This window comes from Chiloscyllium punctatum, chromosome 5 (assembly GCF_047496795.1).
Source record: "Chiloscyllium punctatum isolate Juve2018m chromosome 5, sChiPun1.3, whole genome shotgun sequence".
Lineage (NCBI taxonomy): Eukaryota > Metazoa > Chordata > Chondrichthyes > Orectolobiformes > Hemiscylliidae > Chiloscyllium > Chiloscyllium punctatum.
In genome coordinates, this window is record NC_092743.1 from 108,437,293 (window position 1) to 108,450,780 (window position 13,488).

General features: G+C 39.7%; 1 protein-coding gene across 4 annotated transcripts in view; it reads right to left on the reverse strand.

Moving 5' to 3' along the window:
* Positions 1–13,488, reverse strand: part of bbs9 (Bardet-Biedl syndrome 9) — a 546,582-nt gene that overhangs the window by 23,046 nt on the left and 510,048 nt on the right. The window lies entirely within an intron of this gene.

Here is a 13,488-nt window from a genome sequence, read left to right on the forward strand (position 1 = left end):
ATTAATGCAAGTTTATTTTTTTTCTTGAATCCACATACACGAATAGTGAAGTAGTCTGTGGCTATGTGCAGCAAGGCCTGAACATCATTCAGAAGTGGCAAGTAACATTACACTAGACAAGTGCCAGGCTATAACCATCTCCAACAAGAATGCACCTAACCATATCTCCTTGACATTTTACAACATTGTCATCACTGAATTTCTTATCATCAACATCCAAGGAACTACCGCTGACCAGAAACTGAACAGGAACTGCATGCAAATACTGTTGCTACAACACCAACCCAGAGGCTGAGAATTCTACATTGATGAACTCACCTCCTGACTTCCTAAATTTAGTTCACAATCTATAAAGTACAAATCAGGAATGTGATGGATTAGTCTCTGCTTGCTTGCATGTGCAACTCCATGAACACTCAAAAATCTCAATACGATTCAGGATGAAGCAACCCATGCAATTAGCATACCTGTCACCTTAAACTTGCACTCCTTCATTGTGATACACAAGTGTGCCATCTACAAGGTATCCTGCAGAAACCCTTCAAGGCTCCTTCAAAATCTGGCACTTCTAACATCTAGAAAGACAAGCATCACAGATGCACGGGAATACCAACATCTGTAGATTCCCATTCAGGTCACACACCATCCTGAGTTGGAACTATATTGGCTTCCCTTTACTGTCACTGGGTTGAAATCCTGAAACTCCCACCCTACCTGCAGCTACCCAGGAACTGTAGGATTCAAGAAGGCAGCTCACCACCAGCTTCCAGTGGCAAGAACAATTTTGGGCCATATTAAATGTTGACCTTGCCAGTGCTGATCACGTAGCATGGGGGGGATAAAAATAAGGCAAAATAATGTAGTGAGACTGTGATAATATTTAAATTTAAGATTGTGAAACAGTTACAGGAACAAAAAACGTTCATGACAAACTGCAGATTATGTTAAATTGAGAACCGAGTATCTATTTTTACATCCGTTGCATTTAACTGCTTGACACAGAATTTGCAAAGTACTTATAAGTGGGGTTCTATGAAGAATATCACCAATGTAATTTTAGCCATAAAGTTGCTGACCATTGAGAACAAGGCTCAGTATGTTGAAGTCTGCCCTGTTACTATAGGCTGTTTTGTTGTCACTCTGTTTCTTAAATTCCTAAAATAGTTCTGCTGAGATTCTCATCAAGATATGCGGTAGAATAAGGCAGGAAAAAAGAATCGGTGACAAAACAGAGGGAGAGATAGATGCATTCTCTTCTGCTAGAAAGTTGAGCTGAATGCAATATCACTTAGAAAAAATGGAAGTTGAACTCTAAATAGAAGATTTATTGGAAGAACGATGAGCAGAACTTGTCTTAGATACTGTTAAGATATAGGAGCTAGTTACAAACACAGAACTCCCATCCGTTACTGGATTTGCAATACTCTGCCAAGTGCTAGAAAAAAAAGATAAACAATTTATCCTGTGAATGTGGAGCAAATAGGAGTGGGGTAGGTGGGAGGAGGATATGCCCTCAGATTAGGCCTGTATAGATTATTTTTACCTTTGATAGATTGCATGAAGAGATGGTATCTCTTACAGACAAAACAAGCCTAGACATAAAGGTACTTTCATCATCTTTTGTTTAACTTTTATAGGAATACTCCTTCTAAGGTGAATCAAGTTGGCCAATTAATTTGTTCTTTAACCTGGTTTGTAATTTTTCCCTGCCTTTTGAGATCCTCTCATCAGTCTCATGAGAAATGCCTTTTTCGTTCTGGAGACTGAGGAGGAGAACAAGGTGCAAGTGGGGCTGGGATCTTCACAGTAGTAAAGCCATGACATTCTCTCTCTCTTACACACGCACAGACACACACACATTTAAATAACAACATCATGTTGAAATGTAGTATTCATCAAACTCGGTTCATTTTTCAGATGTTGCAGATCTTGACTTTTACGTCTGATATTGTTCGAGAAGTGTCTCTGATGTAGTTGTCCTTCACTGCTGACCTAACTATTGAATATTCCCAGTGAGGATTGACATTGCTGTTCCTCTCCAGACAGAAACCCGAATAAAATGTTGGCAAATATGAAATGGTGCCCATGGTGTAGTACTTTACCATTAGAGGTATGAACAGATCATTCTACCATGAACTTAGTCTGAAACTAAAGCAAAGTTCGGAAGTATTTTTAAAAGGGAATTATATAATTGTTTACAAAAAAGGGTCCAAGTATGAGAAAAGATACAGCAAAGGGTCAATTGGCCTGTTTCTATGCTTGAACATTACACAATTCTAAGTTCTTTATAAGCAGCATATTCATTTATGCTGCCCTGAAGTCTCATTTCTAACCCTGAAACTTTATAAGGGAGTGCTCAGACTTTGAAAAAGGCGAAACAGCTAATTAATGAATAATCTTAAAAGGAATGCTACGATATGTAAATACAGTACAGGCTTCATTTCTTAAACTATGCTTCATTCCAGTGATAGATATTAATAAGAGGCACTCTCTTTCTAATGCTGCCACATTTCAATTTGTTGGCACACACAGACAGTGGTTTATTCTTATGAAGCATTATGCAGACTCCACCTTGAATGTAACTTGTGCTCCAGGGTGCCAGAGGCAGTTTGTTTGATATTTCCAGCCTGGAAAAAAACATGATTTTTCAGCTAGCTATTTTTGTGCTTTGAAATTTGGCTCCACACCAAAGAATATTAATTTTCTTATTACAACCACAGTTACTTCAGTCACAAACTTAATCCTAGTCCAGGCTCAACATGAAGCTAAATCCATTTCAGAATCCCAATCACCTCATAATTGCTGCATTGCTATTTCTGATGAGGACCCAGCATTTTAAATGCTTAAACTTGAATGAGTTTTTTAAAAAAATCAGCACACAATCTAGAACTTTGTTTTACTTTCTGAATGCAACAGTTGTTAGGTGTCTAACACTGAAGCTCCCAAATGACTCAGTGATTCCATTGCTAATGCACTAGCCTATACACCCGGGAGGGGGAGAGTTACCTGGAAGCTTTGTTTCAGGAGGCAGTCACACCCGGTAGATTAAGTAATGCAAATTCAGTCAGTGATCAGGAACAACAGTGTGTGACTGTAAATGAGGCAGGTTGGGGTATTCTGAGTTCAGGAGCGGACGAGCCTCAGCCCTTGACCTTGTCCAACAGATATGAAATCTTTGCTCCCTGTATGGATGAGGAAAAGGGCTGTGGACAGGATGAGCCAGCTGACCACGGCACCATGGTGCAGAAGGCCATTCAAGAGGGGGTAGCAAAAAGACAAGTAGTTGTTATCGGGGGATTCTATAATTAGGGGGACAGATAGTTATCCTTTGTGAGCCAGTTCGAGAGTCCCGCATGGTGTGTTGCCTGCCCGGTGCCAGGGTGCAGGACATCTTCAACCGGCTTGAAAGGATATTGGAGCGGGAGAGAGAAGATCCAGTTGCTGTGGTCCACGTTGGCATTAACAACATAGGCAAGGCTAGGAAGGAGGACCTGTTTGGGGAATATCAAGCAGTAAGAAGGAAATTGAAGAACATGTCCTTGAGGGTCATAATCTCTGGGTTACTGTCCAAGCCACGTGGTAATTGGCATAGGGACAAGAAAATTAGGGAACTAAACACATGGCTAAGAGATTGTTGTGGAAAAGAGGGATTCCATTTCATGGGACATTGGCATCAGTTTTGGAACCGGGCGATTTGCACTGATGGAACAGTCTCCACCTGAACCAATCTGGAGTCAGTGTTCTGGCGAAAAGGATAAATAGGGTGGTCACTAGAACTTTAAACTTGTGAGTCGGGGGGAAGGGAAAGGAATGGGAGTATGGAGTCAAGTAGAAAGATAAGCAGCAGGTTCGCATGTGTGCAGGGTTTAAGTTCAAAGCAGACTAGGAATGAAGCAAAAAGGAAGGATAACTTAGGACATATTACTAGAGATGTTGGAAATCATGAAGATAAGAAAATTAGCATGAAGGTGCTTTACCTGAATGCTCATAGTATTTGTAACAAAGTAGATGACTTAACAGCATAAATCTTCGTGAATGATTATGATATGGTAGGCATTACAGAGACATGGTTGCAAGGAGTTCAGGACTGTCAGTTAAACACCCAATGATTTACAACTTATCGAAAAGAAAGGGAGGTGGGCAGAGGGGGCGGGGTTGCCTTGTTAGTTAAGAATGAAATTAAATCTATGGCAATGAATGACATAGGGTCAGATGATGTGTGGAACCACAAAGGCAAAAAAAATAATGGAAATTATGTACAGACTACCCAGCAGTGGTCAGGACCAGGGGCGCAAGATGTATCAGGAAATAGATAGGGCATCTCAGAAAGGCAAGGTCACGGTAATCATGGGGGACTTAAATATGCACATGGACTGGGTGAATAATGTTGCCAGTGGATCCAAAGAAAGGGAATTCATGGAATGCTTACAGGATGGCTTTTTGAAACAGCTTGTGATGGAGGCCACAAGGGAGAAGTCTATTCTGGACTTAGTGCTATGTAATGAGCCAGTCTTAAATTAAGGGAACACTTAGGAGGCAGCGATCATAATATGGTAGAGTTCAGTCTGCAGTTTGAAAGAGAGAAGGCAAAATCGGATGCAATGGTGTTACAGTTAAATAAAGGTAATTACAGGGGCATGAGAGAGGAACTGATGAAAATCGACTGGAAGCAGAGCCTAGTGGGGAAGACAGTAGGGCAATAATGGCATGAGTTTCTGGGTGTAATTGAGGACACAGTACAGAAGTTCATCCCAAAGAAAAGAAAGATTATCCAGGAAATGGGATTAGACAGCCATGGCTGACAAAGGAAGTCAGGAAATGTATCAAAGAATAAGAGAGAGCCTATAAAGTGGCCAAGAGCACTGGGAAATCAGAAGATTGGGATGGCTACAAAAACAGAGGATAACAAAGAAAGAGATAAGGAAGGAGGGGATCAAATATGAAGGTAAGCTAGCTAGTAATATTAGAAATGATAGTAAAAGTTTATTTCAATACATAAGAAACAAACAAGAGGCAAAAGTAGAAATTGGGCCTCTCCAAATTGATGCAGGAAAGCTAGTGATGGGAGATAAGGAAATAGCTGAAGAACTTAATAAATACTTTGTGTCAGTCTTCACAGTGGAAGACATGAGTAATATCCCAACAATTAAGGAGAGTTGGGGGCAGAGTTGAGTATGGTAGCCATTACAAAAGAGAAAGTGCTAGAAAAGCTGAAAGTTCTAAAAATTGATAAATCTCCTAGCCCCAATGGGCTACATCCTAGAGTTCTGAGGGAGGTGGCTGAAGAAATAGCGGAGGGGTTGGTTGTGATCTTTCAAAAATCACTGGAGTCAGGGAAAGTCCCAGATGATTGGAAAATCGCTTTTGTAACCCCTTTGTTCAAGAAAGGATCAAGAGAAATGATGGAAAATTAAAGACCAATTAGCCTAACCTCAGTTGTAGGTAAAATTCTAGAATCCATTGTTAAGGATGAGATTTCTAAATTCTCGGAAGTGCAGGATTGGATTAAAACAAGTCAGCATGGATTTAGTAAGGGGAGGTCATACCTGACAAACCTGTTAGAATTCTTTGAAGAGGTAACAAGTAGGTTAGGCCAGGGAAATCCAGTGGATTTTATCTATCTAGACTTCCAAAAGGCCTTTTATAAGTTGCCTCATGGGAGGCTGCTGAGTAAGGTGTTTGAGGTGAGCTACTGGCATGGATTGGGGATTGGCTGTCTGGCAGAAGGCAGAAAGTTGGGATAAAAGATTCTTTTTTGGAATGGCAGCTAATGACAAGTGGTGCCCCGCAGGGTTCAGTGTTGGGATGGCAGCTGTTAACATTATATATTAATGATCTGGATGAAGGGACTGGTGAAGTTACTGCTGATGATACAAAGTTGGTGGGACAGGCAGGTAGTTCTGAGGAGTTGGGGAGGCTGCAGAAAGATTTAGATAATTTAGGAGAGTGGTCCAGGAAATGGCTGATGAAATTCAATATGAGCAAATATGAGGTCTTGCACTTTAGAAAAAAGAATACAGACAAGGACTATTTTTTAAACAGTGAGAAAATTCATAAAGCCAAAGTGATCTGGGAGTGCTAGTCCAGGATTCTCTCAAGGTTGATTTGCAGGTTGAGTCTGTGGCTAACAAAGCAAATGTAATGTCATTTATCTCAAGAGGGTTGGAATATAAAAGCAGTGGTTGCTTCTGAGACATTCTAGTTAGGCTTTTAGAATACTGTGTCCAATTTTGGGCCCCACACCTCAGGAAGGACATACTAGTACTGCAGCATGTCCAGTGGAGATTCACACGGATGATCCCTGGAATGGTAGGCCTAACATACGATGAACGGCGGAGGATCCTGGGATTGTATTCATTAGAGTTTAGAATGTTGAGGGGAGATTGGTTTAGAAACTTACAAGATAATGCATGGCTTAGAAAGGGTGGATGCTGGGAATTTGTTTTCGTTAGGTGGGGAGACTAGGACCCGTGGGCACAGCCTTAGAAGTAGAAGGAGTCAATTTAGAATCGAAATAAGGAGACATTTCTTCAGCCAGAGAGTGGTGGGCCTGTGGAATTCATTGCCGCAGAGCACAGTGGAGGCTGGGACGTTGAATGTCTTCAAGGCAGAGATTGATAAATTATTGATCTTGCAAGGAAATGAGGGCTACGGGGAGAATGCAGGTAAGTGGAGTTGAAATGCCCATCAGCCATGATTGAATGGTGGAGTGGACTCGATGAGCCAAATGGCCTTACTTCCACTCCTATGTCTTATGGTCTTATACAGTCCAGGAATTAATTATGTTGATTGACTTATCAGATCCAGACTGACATTGGGACAGTACCACAGGCATCAGGTTGGAAGTTGCAGAAACATTAATCTGATCAGGTTATATCAGTAAATGCGAAAAGGATCTCAGTAAAATGTGAAAATCGAAGGTTCAGTATTCCACAGCAGACATACTCACCTCCTATAACTACGTACATTGCCATGTGGAGATGCGCTGGATCGTTACCGCAGAGATTCACATTGTCTTAATATGGGGCTAATTGTGCATGACACAAAACCAGGTTGTAATGTGTGTCATGAGGATGATGCAACAAAGTTTTAACGGAATTTGAACAGTATCAAGGTGAGTGGGCAAGAATATGGCAGATAGAATATGGATACGTGTGAAGTTAACCGTTTAATTGAAGGAACAGAGGTGCTGAGTATTTCTTAAACGCAAAAAAGTTGAGAAATGTTGGTTACCAAAAGAACCTGGGTATCCTTATTCATAATTCATTGAAAGCCAACACACAGGAGTTACAAGCAATTAGGAAGGCAAGTGGTATGTTGGTATGTTGGTCTTTATTGCAGGAGGAGTTGATTAGGAAAGATGTCTTGCTTCATCACATAGAATGTTGGTGAGAATACATCTAGAGTATTGTGTGCAGCTTTGATCCCCTTTTCCATAGTAGGAATGTCAACTGCGGTTCCTCAGACTGATCCAGAAATGGATGGCGACTATATCTTTTTACGGGGGAGACTGGGCCTATTTTCTATAAAGTGAAGAAGAATGAAGATGATCTTATTGAAACTTAAAGAATGCTTGGTAGAAGATATACAGAAAGGATGTTTCCCCTGGATGGGGAGTCTAGTCCCTGAAACATAACTTTAGAAAAATTGGCAAGCCATTTTGACTGAAGTGAGGAATGCATTTCTTTATTGACAGGGTAGGGAATCTTTGGAATTCTCTACTTCAGCTGTGGAAACCTAGCTATTAAGAGATTAACAGATACAAATGGCATGAAGGAATATGGGAATAGAGAGGAAAAATGACATTGCGATTGATGATCAGCCATGATTTAGAACTAAGGGAAAGTTTAAAAGGACTGAATGACCTACTGCTGCTCATGTGTCAAACTGGAAAAGCGAGAATGTCAGATAAGGTAGATACTTTCATAGGACATAGGACATAGAAACAAAGCTACAGGAATGGGCCACTTAACCCCTTAAGCATGTTTCACCATTCAATGAGATCATGGTTGATCTGTGGCCTAATTCCACACATCTGCCTTTGATCGGCCAGCACGGTGGCTCAGTGCTAGCACTGCTGCCTCAGAATGCCAGGGACATGGGTTTGATTCCAGCCTCGGGTGACTGTGTGGAGTTTGCATATTCTCTCTGTGTCTGTGTGGGTTTCATTCAGGTGCTCCGGTTTCCTCCCACAGTCCAAAGATGTACAGGTTAGGTGAATCGGCTAAGCTAAATTACCAATAGTGTTCAGGGATGTGTAGGTTAGGTGCATTAGTCAGGGTATGTGCAGAGTAATAGGATAGGAAAATGGGTCTGGGTGGGACACTCTTCAGAGGGTTGGTGTGGACTTGTTGGACCAAATGGCTTGTTTTCACACTGTAGGGATTCTATGATCCATATCCCTTAATAGATTCGCTTAACAAAAAATTACTTATCTGAGATTTAGAATTAAGACAGTAACACATTTCCACAGTAACACCTTCTTGACAACATCTATTTATTGTAAACTTTACATTGAGGCACATACCAGGTCAACACTTTTCATTATAAATTCCAATATCTACATTTACATTGGGAACTGCCCAAGTAAATGTGACGCATTTAATTATACACACTTTTGGTGAAAGTACAACAGAATCACTGTAGGCAGGAAGATGCAATGCAGCATGACAGAAAGGGAACAAAGCCTGAATATATGACCTTAAACCGATGGCCGAATCGTGTCTGTGTCCGCTATTGGAATTAAGTTTCTGATATCTAATAGCATTTCATTGTACAGCTAAACATAGTTATCACTCCCCACGTGCAGCACCATGCATGGTTGCCCATTATTGATTAATTCTTCCTTCATGATTTTCATCAGTATAGATAGATAACTTGATTTATTGAGAAATCATCACAGTGGCAGAAGACAAATTGTGATGATATTACAAATAAGACAAATAATCGTAATTCATTATAGCTATGAACAAAGAGTAAAACAAAAATAAAATATGAAATAATAAAATAACTGCACTATTATGCTCATTCCAGCAGATAAATACTTACAATAAGTTGCCAGTGCAGATGTCCTTAATTTACAGTATAGAAATTAAAAATCTACTTTGCTCTATATTTTGTACTCGAGTCTAGAACTCGTATGTTTTAAGGGACATTGAATTCTTAATCATTTTCATACTATATATTAGGTCTTTAAGTATATTCAAGGCTGAGATAGACATTTTTTTATCAGTGAGGGATTCAAAGGAATGGGGAGAAGGCAGGAAAGTTATCGGATTATCAGATCAGACATAAGCTCATTGAATGGCAGTGCAGACTTGATGGGCTGAATGGCCTATCTCTGCTTCTATGTCTAATGGTCTTTATATGAGTGGTTTAATGGTGTACATTCTGTGGATATCATTTTGACCCAGATTCTATCATGGAAAGAATTATTAAATAATATCAGGTAGTCAGCAGAACTGGTCGCTCTCACAACAAAGATACGAATCCAAGGCACACATAATAATGATTTTGTTGGCATTATTTTCATCTTACTGTACATACAGTAACACAAGCAACAGCCAGAAAAAAAAACATGAACGTACCTAGAGGAAACTAGGAAACTGCAGCACTTATATCCTATCCCAAATACAAAATAATGTGGAAAGAAAAAGCCCTTGAGGGAGATACTAGCTGTATACTATTTTACAATTAAATTGTGAAGGTGTAAGAAGTATGTTTTGTAATTTAATTATATTGAACAGCAGAATACACCTTGAAATATTTCAGACTGTGATATTAATGGAGATCCACTGAAAATGACATTTATCCTATTAAGATGTCCTAAATTATAATGCATGATTCATACCTGGGTCAGGTTTGTGGTTTCTGTTTCATTTATTCTCAGGTTGATAATTAGACTGGAATCATAGATTGGCCAAATTGAGTGTGAGCATCTGGATTCCCTTCAAAGAGGCATACTAGTGATCCAATTATAACAGTTCAGTAGTTTTTATAGTAATTTTATTTTTTGTTGTCGGCTGTCAAAATAGCATACTTCTGGAACTTGTTCTCACTCTTTGCTACAATGGGAACTCATGAGTTCTCGGTTCAATACCAGTATCACTGGGCTGCCATATTGTTCAATCACTGGACAAATGCTGTATCATTGTTTGTTAAGCTAGTTTCACATTTATTGATGAAAAGTTAATCTGGAGAGACTGTATTTCAAATTGTGTTTAATTCCATTTTCTTTTCAGTATTAGGCATTTTACTGAGGTAACTTACATCTTTGGGCACCCAGATATCACTGGTGAAACTGTTGTTCCAAAGTAACAAAACAAGTAGTATGTCAATGCTGATGAGATTAAACCTAAACAGGGTCAATATTTCAACATACTCTGTGTCCGTCAAAGATCCAATTTGACATGGATGTGGGGAAATAGATGGTGAAATAGATCTTGAAAAAGGTCTATATTACAGAGGAGGAGGTGCTGGACGTCTTAAGATACATAAAAGTGGACAAATGCCCAAGCCTGATCAGGTGTAACCCAGAACTCTGTGGGAAGCTAGGGAAGTGATTGCTGGGCCCCTTGCTGAGGTATTTGGATCATCGATAGTCACAGATGAGATGCCGGAAGACTGGAGGTTGGCTAACATGGTGCCACTATTTAAGGAAAGTGGTAAGGAAAAGCCAAGGAACTACCAATCAGTGAGCCTGACGTTTTTCCTGGGGCGGGGGAGTCCAGAACCAGAGGCCAAAGGGTTAGGGTAAGAGGGGAAAGAGTTAAAAGGGACCTAAGGGGTAACATTTACATGCAGAAGGTGGTGTGTGTATGGAGTGAGTTGCCAAAGGAAGTGGTGCAGGCATCTGGATGGGTACATGAATAGAAAGGGTTTAGAGGGATATGGTCCAAATGCTGGCAAATGGGACAAGATTAATTTAGGATATCTGGTCAGCATGGACAAGTTGGACTGAAGAGTCTGTTTCCATGCTGTACATCTTAATGACTTATGACAGTACGTGCTGTGGCTCTGAGAGCTTCTTTAAAACATTGACTAATATCCTGGAGATCTTGTGGTCAAACCTAGGAAGATTGTTATGCAGAACAGTCAGCAACTAAACTCCCTTTCTTCACTCCTAAATTTTAGAAACCCTTATTGTCTGGTAGCAATTGAAGAGGCCTTCTTTCTCACCGAGTGAAACTGGCTCACAGGGTGTCCACAGAAACTACACCTTGCTCCCTCCACCCATCAATAGGAAGGTGAAAATGTCTCTTATCTCAAAAATGGAACATCATATGCAGGCACTTTTAATCAAAAGTTCTCTCCATTTGCTAATTAGGTACATTAGCGAAAACATCATAAGACAAGAATTCCTGCTGTGTGTGAGATCTTATGACTTTTAATCAGTTCCTGACCTCAAACCCCTTAACTATGAATTTCTACCTGTAATAGGGATGAGTCCGGTAGCAAGAGAGACTAAGAGCTGTTGAATATAAACACCAGAGATCTAACTGAATGTCAATGTGGATCCTGATCAGTAGGCAAAATCTGGCACCAGCTCCAGATGCTGTCCTTAAATTATAAAGACATGAAAATTCCTGCCTTTATCTGCAAACACCTCCACAGAGTTCCAATCTCTGCACCTCTTGAGAACCCTAATTTTAATCATTATACTACTGTCACCACACCTTCAGCTGTTAGGGTCTTAAACTGTGGAAAGCTTTCCTAATTCAAACCCCACTTCTCTGCCTGTTTTCAAAATCTGACATTTGGCCAGACTTTTGATCACCTGCCAAAATATATCTTTTTATGACTCAGTATCAATTTTTTGTCTGATAACATTCTGGTGAAGTGCCTTGGGATACTTTATGATGCTAAAGTCACTGTATAAATGTTGGTTTTCGTTACTGACACTGGGTCAGTTCTAGATTTTTGTGGTTTGAGAGTGTGATGATTAGATGTCATGATCAATACAGCCCCCAATCTGTGGGATTCCTGTGGGATTCCTGCATCCCTTTCATTATTAGTGAAGTAGACAGAACGCTTGCAGGTGTACAGTGACCCAAAATCATCACCTTCAAGGTGTGGGATGATGACTAAAAATGGAAATGTCACTTTGAGGAAAATGTTCGTATTTCAGAGCAATTGTTTAGCTAAAGTGTATTGTTAAACTTCACAGAAAAACTCCCATTTAATAAACACAGGAATATCAACTTTAACATAATTTAGCTGAATCCTTGAATTCTTCTTATGCCTATTCCTGTATCAGACTTTCTGCAGATCTTTACAGGTCTCAATTCATCCAAGCTCTGACATGTCTTCTTTCAAATCAAAGTTCGATCTGTTATGCATATTTTCACACTGGTTACTGTGTACTGGTTTATCACATAGATAGATCAGCACTGCAGAACTGTTTGAAAATTAACTTGTTTTAAAAAAAAAGTTTCCTCAAGTTTTCTTGACTTGGTTGAACTGTACTGAAATTTAAAAACATTGTTCAACACACTACAGTTGATAACGCATGAAGCACTGGGAATGCCCAATCTCTGCTCAGGGTATCACTGAACAAAGCAAGTTTCTGGAACATCAAGGGAATGATCCTGTCTATGAAGGCCTTGAGGTGGGATGAACTTTTTGAGTCTTTTACAGAAATGTATGGTTTTGAAACAAATTGACAAAGAATAAATATTTCACAAATGGCCCAAAGAGAATGGATTCACTATTGCCATGTTAAAATATTGTCACTAAAGCAAATGAACTTTTGAACCATTTCAAAATTCTAAAAGTGACACCAAACTTACTCTTTTAGGTCTGAGCTCTTAACAGATGAACAATTTTCAGACTATGCACATTCCATATTAATTTTCCATGACAATTTCCTATGTCAACATTTATAATGGAAGTGGTTGACATACCCACACACCTTGCTGTAATTACACACCACAACCAGGCTAGGTGCTGCAGCCCTACTACTATTTGGAGGGGTGCCCACCACTACATGTTTACACAGGCAGTTTCTACAATAAAAGTGGACGTGGAAATAAAAAATGTATAACTTTAAAATGTAAATAAATTACATCTTTGCATTGTCATCTAAATTTTTTTATTCATTCATGGAATGAGTACGTTGCTGGATAGACCAGCATTTATTGTTCATCCCTAATTGCCCAGAGGGCAGTTAAGAGTCAATCACATTTGCTGTGTGTCTGCAGTTATATGTAGGCCAGATCATGTAATGCTGGCAGTTCATTTTTCTAAAGTACATTAGTGAAGCAGAAGGGTTTTCCAACAATTGTCAATGGATTTGTGGTCATCATTAGTCTCTTGATTCCAGATCTTTTCATTGAATTCAAATTCCACCATCTGCCATGGTAGGCTTCGAACCTCGACCCTAAGCATTGCCTGAGTCTCAGGATTAACAGTCCAGCATTAATACTATAAAGTCATCACCTTCCCTTATCTCCTAGGTGATGGCCTAGTCATATTATCACTGGACTGTTA